General features: G+C 31.2%; 1 long non-coding RNA gene across 1 annotated transcript; it reads right to left on the bottom strand.

Annotated features, from left to right (window-relative positions):
• Nucleotides 1-833: 833 nt before the first annotated feature.
• Nucleotides 834-9,238, bottom strand: LOC141678893 (uncharacterized). Its single transcript, XR_012557948.1, has 5 exons — nucleotides 8,582-9,238; nucleotides 3,660-3,860; nucleotides 3,228-3,315; nucleotides 2,214-2,291; nucleotides 834-1,319 (listed from the first exon to the last, which is right to left on the bottom strand). It is a non-coding gene; the product is annotated as an uncharacterized LOC141678893 (long non-coding RNA).
• Nucleotides 9,239-14,096: the final 4,858 nt, after the last annotated feature.

Raw genomic sequence — 14,096 nt, 5'->3', positions numbered from 1 at the left:
TTATTTGATAGACCCTTTCATGCAGTTTTAGAGCATTCAGTAGTTTTTGAATCTACTGAAAAAGTCAGTGAGTGTCTCACCTTCTTCATTATGGAAATGCTCATATTGCTGAATCAAGAGTTATATCTTGTTCTCCCTTACTTGCTCAGTTCCATCACATATAACTTGAATTGTATCCCAGACATCCTTAGCAGTCTTGCAGTTTATGATGTTGTCAAACATGTCACTGTCAACACCATTAAACAGAATGTTCATGGCCTTTTTATCCTTTTGAACTTGTTCTTTATCTGGATCTGACCATTCTTCTTGTGGCTTTAGGACTGATGTTTCATTTCCTGTAGCAGCTCTCATAGGGACATGTGGACCTTTCTCAATGTAGCCCACTTATGCTTCATCTTGAGATAGGAAATGCAGGTGCATCTTCACCTTCCAATGGTGATAGTTGTCTTTGTCCAGAAATGGATTCTTTACTCCAACATCTTTTCTGTTCATCTTGTTGATTGTCGTGATCTTTACACTCTTTGTACTTCAAGATCTTGCTCTGATCCCAATTGTTATTCCCAAACAATCCAATAAGAATTACAGAAGGGGGGTTGAATGTAATTCTGGTTTCTTTTTCTGATTACAAAACTGTTCTTACTTAATAATATAATTGTGCAGATTTTTCTATATTGCGGAATGGTAAAGATATGAAAATCAAACACAAAGAAATAAAACACAGGGCTTTAAAACTTTCTGGTGGATTTGAACTTGTCCACCAGAGATATATATATATTAAGATGAGAAATCGGTGATGCTTGAACAGCACACAGCTGCTTACAAGTGAACTTGCAGAATTACAAAGAGATGCTTAACATATACAGCTTTCTCTATCTCTCTGAAAATAACGCTTACTGTCTTGGTTATTTATTCTACTTGCTACACTTGGTTAATATACTACCAACTTACATGATAAAAAGATAAATAAGTAAAACAAAAAATTGTTTCTAGTCTAATTTCATGCTGCTTCATTACACTATCCAGCATCTTTGAATATCTTCATAATTGCATGGAAATGGTATTGCTTATTTGTTCTCTAATCCCTGCAATTAGGTTGCCACATTCTATTTGCAAACACCCAACCCATGTGACTGTGTTGTCACTGTCAACTGCTCTTTTGAATATGATCATATGTCGGGACTATGTTGGTCATCCGTCAGAATACTTGTTGATTATCTGTCGGGAGCCTTTGTAGATCATCCGTCAGGAGCCTTTCTGCCACTTGACTTCAATTCACTTATACAGAATTACAAGACATCTTATATTTACAATTAGCCAACCTGTTATGCATATCAATCTAGTAGTCAACATGACTTAAAGAATCCTACAACATCTACTCAACTAATATATTGTTCTTTGCAGACATGTGCTACAAGACTTATTATTACATAAGCTACACCCTCGATGGATGGTCAGTGGTTATCCGTCGGGACTATAAAGTTCATCCATCGGGACTATTGTAGAACATCTGTCGAGAGCTACAAAAACACTAAGTTAAATCTACTAAGGTGTTTTGTTCAACTTATCATCAAGTTCACAACATATACCTAACAATACCATTACTCAGTTGTTGTGAAAGAAGTAAATTGGCATAGAGATGTTTCAAAAGAATTTACGAATCCATATCATGAATTTTATACCCTGGAAAACCTATATTGTCCATACATAATCACATGCCTCAAGCTTGTAATTAGATTTGATTAAAATTATGAAAAAGCCTAAGAAAGCAAAATCAGGAGATAGAAATAAGGAATTTAGAATTGGATATTGTGAGTATTTCCACATCAACAACTCGAGATCCTCCTTTATATAGATATACAAGTCTTACACTCGAAGTGCACATACTTCTTAAGAGTTAATTTCCATCAACCATAATATAAACACCAACAATGAAATATGGTTGACACTGTCAGATCCTGGTTTGAGTCTAAACAAAATTAAACATTGTGTTGCTAACCAACAGTAAATTTGGCGATACTATGTAAAACTCTGTAATTTTCCATGCCACATTTATGATATCTATGCTCCTAAACTGGTTAACATTCTTCTAAATCACATAAAATAGAATGGGCAATCTTATCTAATCTAGTACAGTAAGTACAAAATATACTACAAATTGTAACAAATAAATCACACAGGCATCAACATTGACATTCCAAAGAGAAAACTTGTACCTGGATGCCCAATTGTTTTAACAATTCACAACTTTCAATAGTTCTTCCCGGTGTTATCCAAGCCGGACCTTCCACCATCTGGCAACTATAGTAAATAAGGATTTTCATAGATTTTTTTTAAAAATTTATAAACCTAGGTAGTTATATTTTAATACTCCCTCCGTCCTTTCCATTTCTTTCCATTTTCTATTTTGGGCCGTCTCTTTCATTTCTTTACATTACTTTAAATAGCAAAACTTTATATTATTAAATACTTACTTCAGTGGCTAGTGCACACTTTTTCCTTGATTACTGTCCTTTGTATTTTAAAGATAGCAACTTGTGTATTATATTACATTTGTTTATACAATGTCTTGGTCTCCGTGAGAAAACCATTTGATAAGAAACCAAATGGATAGAGGGAGTAGTTTTTAGGATAGTGATAATCAACCTAACTAAAGATAACTACTTACCAGTATTGCTATAATAGACTGCTAATTGGTTGCGATTTCATGTTTAAGATGTCAAATCTCTATTTCTATGGCTAACATCCACAATCCTTTAAAGCATTTATGAATAAGTCAAAGCAGTCATATTATGACCGATGATTGTAGGAGCAAGTAGAGAAGAGAATTTATGTAGCCATAAATTTAGAAGAATGTGAAAATACCTTGTAGGATGGAGTATATTAAAAGATTAAGATGGTGATATGCATGTGGTGCTGGGTACTATACAAATACTTCATAAATAAATTTCGTGTACATAAGTTTCTTCCAATTCTGTACAAACACGTTTACTATTTAGATAAACAGAAGCCTAATACGAATGCATGTTTCTAGAAGCCAAATATTGGAATGGACAAAATATTGAATAGAGTATATATATTGTACATTAAAAATATTCGTACTAATGGCTCCAAGAGTCCGTTATTTCACGTCAATCCTCAACTTTTACTTGCTAATATGATATAGGTTGCTCGGCACATATAAGAATAAATTTTAGCACAGAAAGAACAAAAGCGTGCATCTAACTTACTGAACTGTGGGAACTTGGCATAAGCAGAGAGTGCAACTTTCCCTTTGTAAATGTTATAATCTGTTAAAAACTCGCTCCTAAGCTCTCCCTAAATACTCCAAATAAAGGCATTCATTAGTTAAAAACACAAAACAACTAGACCCCAAAGTTTAAAGTTGTCAACAAAATAAAATCTAAATCATCGGTGGAGAAGCTCTCGGTAGCGGTGGAAATGTAAGCTTTGGATAGAAACCATTGTTGTTTCGAAATATTCACAATATTTTCCCTAAATAAATTAAAATTCCGGTGTATATATACATATGTCACACCAAAACACACAAATAGTGACTCAATTGAAACTAACAACTTGCTCTGTATGTTATAATGTTAATTAAGATGTGATAAAAATAATGATTGATAGCTGACATAAATTAAGAGAGAGTGTAGAATTACCTAGCAATTCAGCGTAAAAGTGGCTGGACACGTATGAGAAAAGCCGCCATTATTTTTTTGGGTTTTACCGGCGGAGAGGTTCTGGGGATGTAAATAAGTCACCAACTATGTTTGCAGAACATAGGGTCTTTAGTAAAATCCCAAACTGAAATGGAGCCATTAAAGGCAAAACCCTTCAATTTCTTTGTGACTTTTCCATTTCTGCAGGTGAAATTTCATTTTTTCAAGCGTTATTGTACTGGAATATTAGGAAATCATAGAAAATAAAAACATAGAATGGGAGATCACGGAGGTGCCATGTCACACACGCGTGATTTTCCTTTTTATAGATATATAGATACTCATAAATATCAAATATACATGTATTTTAAAGGGAAAAACATCAAAACTCATACACCGGGTCTTGATTATAAAAAATTCAGCCCAAATCAAAAAGCTGAAGGTTAAAGGGTAGAAAAATAATAAAAATGAGTATTTATGTAGATTTTTAATTTTATTTAACCTGTCAAAATTTTAAAAGGTGCTACTATATTAATTAAAATCACAACTTTTAATGAATCTTTTTTTTGGATGAATATAAAACAAAAGAGTGAGATCTTTTTTATAGCTTAACATAAAAATATGTTCTAGATATTTTTGTCATATGACTCTAAAACTTAGCCACCTTATTAAATCGTCAAATTATCAACAAATTCTGAAAAAAACTTTTACAAAAATTTTTAATGGATACAAGTATTGTGTCTCATGTTTACCTTCTCTATTTCTCTATTCCCCTATTGTCTCTTCTTTTTTTTCTTGAATATATACATGTGTATGTATCTATATATGCAATACATATATTCGTAAAGTATAATGGTAGGCCTATGACTAGCCATTAGTGTAGTACTTACATACAAGATCACTGTTTGAAGAAAATGATTATTGAAAATGACAAAACCCTTCCGCTTATAAATGCCACACAAGATTCATAAAAATTTAATATTAAAGTGTAATATTTATGGTAAAACAAGTTTTGATAGATATTTAGAGTAAAAGAACAAATTATTGGGGGATGAAGAAATATAACATATCAAAATAAAATACCAAAATGATTAAATAAATGCCTAAAAGATTTAGATGACGATGTGATTTCCACCTACAAGGTCTAATTTTTTTTGGGTAAGTTCATATCTATGAATAAATCGATAAAAAGGGTCTAATGGATATTAACATGATATTGCACCCATAAGTTGTTGTGAGAAAAGAAATAGATGGAGAGTTAAGAAAAATAGGTTGCAAGACAATTATATGATGGTTGTATGATGCGTGCATCTCCTTTGAATCGGCGATTGAAGGCATTGAACAATAAACCTCGAGGATGAAGCTATTTTTTTCATGAGCAACATTTTTTTAACGAAAAGAAGATCATTGAATATCATGAAGAAAAGTGTAACACATATGATTGTTTAGTATTATGTGACAGTTAGGTTCATCAAAGGTAGAAAAATGTTAATAAACGTTTTAGAAAATACTCCTTGGGCCAACTACTTTCTTGAATCATTCGATGATCCTGCACATTCAAAAATTCAAAAATTGTTGTTTAAAAATTAATATCAAAGTATGTAGAAAAAATTTGGCCGTTAAATATTGTTTAGATAGTTATAGACAATAGTTTCAACAATAAGTCAACAAATGATATACATGTGTGTTTTAGGGGGTGTGATTCTTAGAGTTTTATTTTTAACATAATCAACTGTCTAACTTATAATATTTTTCATCTTGGAAGCAAAATAAGAGCACTTATTTTGGGCTACTTGCATGTGCAGTACATTTCATTAATTTAATGTTCGATGCTCTAATAAAATTTCAATTTCAACAACACAATTAAAGAGCTGTAGTAATGGATTCATACATATATACCAGACATGGAGTAATAAATATATTGAGGAAATTTAAATCTAAAGAAGAACTTATTGAGCATGCAAAGACTTAATTTGCTCCCCAATTCTATACATTATCAAGAATGTGAAAGTAGACATCCAACTTGAATAATATATTCATCTCCATAAGATGGACGATATATCATTATTCGAAGGAGGTATCACAAAGAAAGATAGATGCAGTTTTATCATATCTAATATTTTGGAATCATATCCTTTTTGGTCAAAAGGAAATAAGTCTTCTTTTGTCTAGTCAATAGCGAAAAAGCCAACTACAAGATTGAATTACAAGGTCATTGATATTCACATATTTTTGCATAATTTCATACCTATTTATTGCTTGCTTTCATATTTTAAATAAATTAATTTGTTGCATTCTCATCATTTTGTAAATATTCGGAAAAATGAGAAATATGAAGAAAAAAGGAGAAAAGGGCAAAAATGGAAGAAATATAATGTCACCGAGCAAATTGAAGAAAAAACCAAAAGAAAGAGTTGGTGAAAATCAAGGGTCAAGATCAACAAAACACACCTCTCACTTGGATGACCAAGATTCACCCCACTCTACCCTAAATACTACTTTTTGGCTATAAATACCCCATTCCCCTTGTATTCATCACCTAGCTTTATCTTAGTTTATCCTGAATTTTGTAGTAGCCTCTCTTTTCAAATTCTAGATCTAGTTTTCATTTCCTTTGTAGTTACCCTCTTGTAAACACTCTCTTCAATTAATATAATTCAAGCCTTTTTATTACATCTTCACTTCTAGTTTTATGTCTTGTTATTTTTATTTTGGGTTATGATATCTTTTAAAATCTTACAAGTTACATACTTGGGGATTTGAAAGGAGCCCTTTAGCTAATTTTATTGTTAGATTTAATCTTTTATATTAGTTTTTGTGTTGTGTTTTCAAGATCTGCTTTTACTTTTCGGTTTGATATTTTATTTTCCGGCGATTGTACCTCTCCATTTCTGGGACCTGAATTAGCAAATATATTTCTTTGCAGCATAGCCGTAGATTTACCTTGCTTTACTTTGTTTCGTTAAGAACATGATTTCATGATCAGTGTTTGCATTTCTAGCCCATGTTCCTTGATTTTTCTATTATTGCCTAAACTAGTTGAAAAATCGCGCTTCGAAAAAATATTTAAGACACCGTTCAAAAATAGATAAAAATAAATTGCGCATCTCATGGAAAGATAAACATTATAAAAATAATCATAAGAAAAAATAAAAGAATTTTAAAATATAGACTATCAAAAGTATAAAATTATAATTAGAATCTTTATAAAAAGGTAAAATGTGAGAAGAAAGTAAAGTTAAAGGTAAAACTTATCACCCTTTATTATTTTTGAATAAACCCCAAATTCAAATGTACCACATTATAATTTCATTTAAGTTGTTTATTATTTATTTTTTTGGTGTTAATGTCTTCTTAAGTTTATTCTATTACATGTCACATGCTTTACTGGATAAGTTTTTTCCTCGATGCTCTAAGATGAATAAATTAAAATGAAATACTAAATTATGTCTTAATTAACATTGATTATCATTAAAAATTGAATTTATAGAAAAATGGGAAGAAAATTGTAAACCTTGTTCCAGGCACAGTTGTTCTTCTTTTTTTATGCAAGATACAGAGTGAATTTACCTCGCTGTGAATATACCTCGTTGAAAGCTAGTCTTTATTCTATGAGAAATGCTAGAGCCCCCAAAACGGTTATCAAAATCGTCCCAAATTGTCATCATTTTATTAATTATTCTATAAAAATTTCATGAACCCCTCGTGCATAAATATGAACCCATAAATAAAAAACACGCCACATGACGTGAGAAAGATTCTGGGATTATTTTCGAGGTACGTAACATTACTCTTCTATATATATATATAATATAATATAAAATAGAAAGTGTATTTGGAAGAGATAAACAAATCTTCTACTGTTCTTGTATAATAATTTACAAAATTTTAGCCCGTGCATTTTCTCTCCATCTTTCTGCCACAGATCAAGGTCACTTTTTTCGTATGGAGTATCATAAATTTCTACAAATTTATAAGCTTACTTTATTTAGTTATTGGCAATTACCTTCTCCTCTTAACATTTTTAACTCTTTGTGTAATTCAGTTAAAGAAACTACTATATAATAGATCATCACAACTTCAAATCCGCAAAATGCTTCTTTAAAAAAAATTATATGAAATCGTAATAAGTTTCTACTCACGTAACCTACACAATAATAGTAACGTTGGTGAACATGGGGGGAAATGAATAGTACAATATTTATAAAATATTATCCGACCAATATGACTTGCCTAGGGTGCATAAACATATTTGTCAACGGATCTCATCCACTCTTCTTTGGCAATGATTTTCTCAGATCTATATTTAGAAAATATATCAGTAAATCAAATAGTTGCTTCTTTAGTGTACACAGTATATGGGTAAAAATATCTGAAACCTCACCTTTGTTGTGAGGCTCTCCATGAGATAATATCAGATCTCATGAATAATAAGGTAAAGCCAATTTCAAATCATGTCTTTTACAGAGACAATACACATATTGAATATTGCCTGATGGATTTCTTATTAAGCTAATTCGCCCCAGATTTCATACAAATGCCTACCATTATATAAAAAGATCTCTTGATTAATAACAAAACAGAATTGTATGCGAAAAATATAGAAGCCATATAACATCAACATTAGCAAAATGCAATGTAAAGACATTGATACCACCAATCACCTAAATCCTAAATAGAGCTAACCGTAGATGAATCACTACTCAGTGCAGCACCAAATATATAATATGCACTTTCTTTTTAACTGCAACTTGTTGGATTATAAATTTATAATAGGATGGAAATGCTAAATACCTAAAAATTGTGCTTGGAGGCCACCACATTTGCACATGTAATTTATAATAATTTTAAGATAGGCTAGTAGAAATGTAAAAGGTCTTTGTCATAATTAGAGAGGGGGTTTCAAGACTCTTGGTAAATACCTATCAATTTTCAGTGGCGATGTCGTATGTCTATGTTCACCACAAGGACCTAGAAATAGTCCCCATATAAATCCGCTTGCAACCAAACACACTTGTGCAATAAATCCTGCAAAACATTTCCTAGAAAAACAGGAGTGCATTTACCGCATAAGAACAATCATCTGAGACTTGCTTTGACACAAGAATTCCAGCCGTGCAAATCCTTCTATCATTAATAAAGAGAAAGCTACATGTTTTGATGAACAAAATAAAAAATAATTAAATTATCTTATGTATATTATAAAGAACATATAATTACAGTATAAAACATTGGGTGATCCAACAAATGTTCAAGCGATTCAATTATTTTCGTGCATCCGATGAACGTATGATTCTATATATAATTTGAGTCAACCAAAATTAGCATTAATTTTGAAAAAAAATAATGACATAATTTATAAGTAAAAATGTACCTGGAGAGATTGACACTGTTGATTGGCTTCCCAGTAAAGTTAAGAGGTGACTGACCAACTATTTCTTTTACCATGATTTGTGAACAAAGTTCGGGCGCTCATAACTTAAATTTAAATACAAATGTAACAACGAACAACACTCAAATTACTGATTAGATATTTATTATAATTTCCTTGTCCATAGAGAATAAATCTCTATTTGGTTTTTCAGTACAAAATTCACGATAACTGAACTAACTGAAATACATAGCTAAATATAAAACCCCCAGAAGATTGAAATTTCCCAAAGCCCAATTAATATAGAGCTCAATACAGAACCCAAAAATATTAATATGTAAACTTAAAAATATTCATTAATGTATACAGAAGTATACATTTATACTTCTGTATATGAACAATATACAAGAGAAAGATTCATTTGGATATAGTAAGAGCTCTTGAAATTTCTGAGATGTACTTGGGGGAACCTTCTAAAAAGCTAATTCACTGTTTAATAGCTTTTTCACAAATAAAATTTAAGCACATATAACAATAATATATTAAAAGAACTGTTAATTAGATTCCAAGACATTTTTGTCTATCATTTATAAGAAGCTTATTGAGAAGACTGATCTTTTCATACAATTTTGACAATCTCATAAGAATCTATGACTAAATAACCACCTTTTTCTGACCATCATTTTACAATATAGTCACATATTTCAATTTACAATGCAGCCACATATTTTCTAAACCTGTAAACAATAACACGGATAAGCATTTGAATGTACATGAAAGACCAACGACCTACCTATGAATGATTGCGCAACTAATGTAGAAAGATACCGATGACATTGATATTATTGGTTATATAAGATTCAATTTTTTACAGATGTAAATAGAAATGCGGTGATCAACGAAACATACCAATGAATGTAAAGAGAATTCAAAAGTTACAAAATGAGAATATTCATACGAATGATAATATGAATATCATAGAACCTATTTTAACAATTAAAAAGATCGAGGTCCAATAATATCAATATGAAAATTTTATACGTGAACAACATAAAGAGCAAGACTGCATACCAACATTATAAAGAAATCCGACTACAGTACGAGCTTAGGAATCTTACTCAGCGATGTTAATGACCTGAACTTAAAGTCTACGGTTTAGTAAAGGAAGTGGAATCGCTCCTAACTTGTCCAATGTCTATATTTCAATAAAATAAACTATAATAATAACACAATGGATATGCAATGATTTATTTCATTGCAGGACATACACAGTAATTCATCTGCAGAAGAATATCAATAGGCAACACGGCGGGGGTTTGGAACCCACACATACTGAAGTCTGAAACCGAAAAGTTTGATGATCTAGGCCTCAAGGAAAACTCAAGAGAGAATTAAACAAAAAATTTAATTGTTCAGGTATTATTACTTTACTCATACAAAAACTACCAAGTGAACAATCCAAAGTAAAAGTCTTTCAATCTCTACGCCTGATTCAGCTGGTTTTTTCATTTCTAAAATTACAAATATAAACATATATGCAATACACAAATATCAACAAAATGTGAGCTAAATTCAAATTTACAGAAGTATAAATCACTCACTGTGCCTCATAACTTTGATTTCGATATTAAATTCCACGGCTCTAGCATTCCAAGCACATAAACACACAGATTTATGTAATACTTCCAAATATCACATACTAAAATTTATATTTACATACACACAAAGTAAGAAAAAAACAATAATTTACCGGCAGGGTTACTGAAATCCATAATATTGTTACCAAGAACAAATTTAGAGTCATCAAGTGCCAATACCCTTGAAGATATATAGACATGTCTCCAAAAAATAAGTTGAACAATAAATTCTTAATACAAATAACTATTGAATTTGAATCATTTACTGGATAAACTGATTGGGCCTTTAAATGGCATGGTTTCAACTAACAGCATAATATATTGTGCCTAGATTTGCGGGCTTGAATTATTGGTCTTAAAAATATGTACATAGGAATTCTATAAGCAAATATCTGAAAATTGAGATGAGTTTCAAGAACGAAAAATTAAAGGAAATACTATCAATTTTTTGAATATATATGCCATGAAATTTTCGTCAATTACAACAAAAAAACCTGCTTCACAAATTGTAAGCCCAACTTATGAACTAAAATTTGGCATTCAAGTGTAATAGAGTGATAAACTAAAATTTGGCATTCGAATGTAATTCAATATACTTGCCTGAATTGAAACCCTATATAGTCCCTGTTACATTGTAACCATCTGGATCTTGCAATAGTTGCCATGTACCCAAATTGAGAGAGCCAAAGCACATACACATATATTTTCAAAATACATATCCAAATTCTAACATATTACTTGATGTGTATGTATCATCCAATATATGTACACAACTCTACAAAATTGAAACTGAGAATATACCTGGTTAAATGATTGTGAGTTATATACCTCTGGTGCTTGACGCTTGAGGGCATTTGATCCCGTGGTAGATGGAAAGGTTGAAACTGATTAATATGGAAGGCAGGAAGCGTAAAATTGATTATTGATGATAAAAAAAAAGAATACAGAAAGTCTAAAAGTGATCAGTTTCGCAAAAGAATTGTCCAAAAATGAGAAATATCCAAAATGAAAGAAATGGGCTAGAAGGAAGCTGAAGCATGCCACGTCAGCCACGTGTGATTTTCATTTATATAGATATATAGATATATAGATATAGATATTACTCCCTCGTACTTATGTAATCATAATTTAATTATTTTACAGTTGTTAGCTTCCTACTTCCTATTTTGTTCACGTAATTCACATAGTATTAGTTATAAATAAATATGTTAATTTTCTCATTAATATTAGAATTAATTGATGTTAAATGAATAATCTGTTAATATAGTGGGTTTCTATCTTTTCATGTCAACTTTGCTTGCTTGATAAATTGTAGCCCATTATGTTTGTTGGCCCAAGTTTCAATTTTAGGCCCACTTTTAATTTTATCTTCTCTTTTGTCTAGTTCGTGGTTTAAGTTGTAGTTATTTTCTTAATTAATCCTTGTGTGCTCTATTAAGTTTTGCCTTTATTGCCTTAATTAGTATGATTAAATGCTTGTCACTCTTACTTGTTTAATTGATTTGGCTCAAGAGTTAATAATGTCTATATATTTGATTTAGACCAATCTCTTTTTATTTTGTACTGGACCATCCTTGTTTCAAGCCCATTACCCCATTCTAGTGTATTTACTTTCTGGCCCATATCCATGTTTATTTTCCTTTTGTCTTGCCATGTTAAATAGTTAGTCCAATTTCCAGTTTCAGTTCACAAGCTTCCCTGCTCTGCATATATGTGCTTCTCCCTTGTGTAGTTAATTTTAGTCACTATTTTACTCGTTTTAATTGTTAGTGTTATTTCCTTGTCAAGTGTAGATCGTAGTTTTTGTTTATTATTAATATTTTTTCCTTTCTTATTTCCTTAATTTAGATAAATTAAAACACTCTCTCTTTAAAAACTCTTTTCTAATTTGCCTAAATTAAATTTTAAGCTTGCGAAAAATTTATACTCCTTGTGGAACGAATCTCAAAATATTAAGACGAAATTTGTGTGCTTGCAATTTAAAATATTTATTTTTGGCACATCAAGTTTTTGGCGCCGCTGTCGGGGACTATAATTATTTTTTGTGCCTTAATTTTTAATTTATCGAATTAGTGGTACTTGCTCTCTTTGTTTAATTTTTTTTAAAAAATCGAAGATTTGGAAAGCTCGTTGGAACTTCAAAAATTGCCGAGGTTCGAAGGAATTTTTGGAAGCTTTCTTGGGTAACCCGTATCTCTCTCTTTTCGTATTTTTCTCTAGTTAAAAAAATCACAAAAAAAATGAAAATTCAAAAAAAAATAAAAAAAATTAGTTAGTTAAATACATAATTGTTGCATCATGCGTTTGTTCACCCAGGAGCACATCATCTTAGATTTTATTTTCTTATTTTTAATTTTCCGTACTTTATAAATTGTGGTGATTGCTGGAGGACTCAATGTACGTTAAATTTCTTCTTTTCTTTAGTTAGGACACGTAGTTTAGAGCATCGATAATTTTTTATTGCTTTTATATCTCATTTTGTGTTGCATCATTTAAACAAACTTTAAGGGCAAAACCACATCACAAGATAAGGGGAGGGATTTCATCACTCTTTCCTTGGCCCACAATCATTAAATCCATCATTTTGCATACCATAGCCTTTTTAATAAAATTAAGTAGACATTAGCCCTTAGGACTTCGCGCTCAACTAGGAAGAAAACATGAAACGATCAAATCTCTAAGTATTCATTCTTTGGTGTCTAGGCTAGCGAAAGCTTACCTGGCCATTTAGATTGGTCACTAGGCTGGTGTTTAGCCTTTTGGCAATGCTTGCACCTACCTGGACAATCGGAAAGAATAATTTTAGTTTTGTGAATTTTAGTAATATCTTTTTGTTAGGAGCAAGTCTAGAGTTTTTTAGGGAACCATAGATTTAGAATTTTTCTTTCGATTTTTCACCCTTTCTTTTGCGTGTTTTAAATTCTTGCACTTATTTGCTACTTGATTCCTATCCTGTTTATGCGTACTACGTGGATTAGAGATAATTCCTTTAGGTTAGTGAGACCAATTGAGCGTACTTCCTCATCGGAATCCAAACCCGTAGAAATTCTTGAACCCGTAGTAAACATGGCAGTTTCTCTTAAGGATCGTTGTTACCCCGCCCGTTCGGCCCAACCTTCTTGTATTACTCTTCCACCGGTTAATGGTAATAATTTTGAAATTAAAGGTCATCATATTATCATGTTACCTAAATTTACCGGGAGTGAAGGTGAGGATCCGTATCTTTTTATTCATGAATTCGAGGAGGTTTGTGCCTTACAAAAACTCCAGCAATTGACACAGGATTCCATTAGGCTTAGACTAATCAATTTCGCTCTTAAAGAAAATGCTAAAAAATGGTTATATAGCCTACCGGTTAATTCTATTTCAACTTGGGAGGGATTCGTAGTCATTTTTCCAAAAAATTATTTTTCAAACCATAAGACTATG

The sequence above is a fragment of the Apium graveolens genome, chromosome 8 (genome assembly GCF_009905375.1).
Source record: "Apium graveolens cultivar Ventura chromosome 8, ASM990537v1, whole genome shotgun sequence".
NCBI classification, from domain to species: domain Eukaryota; kingdom Viridiplantae; phylum Streptophyta; class Magnoliopsida; order Apiales; family Apiaceae; genus Apium; species Apium graveolens.
Note: the sequence above shows the minus strand (reverse complement) of the source record. Positions and strands in the feature narration are given on the sequence as shown.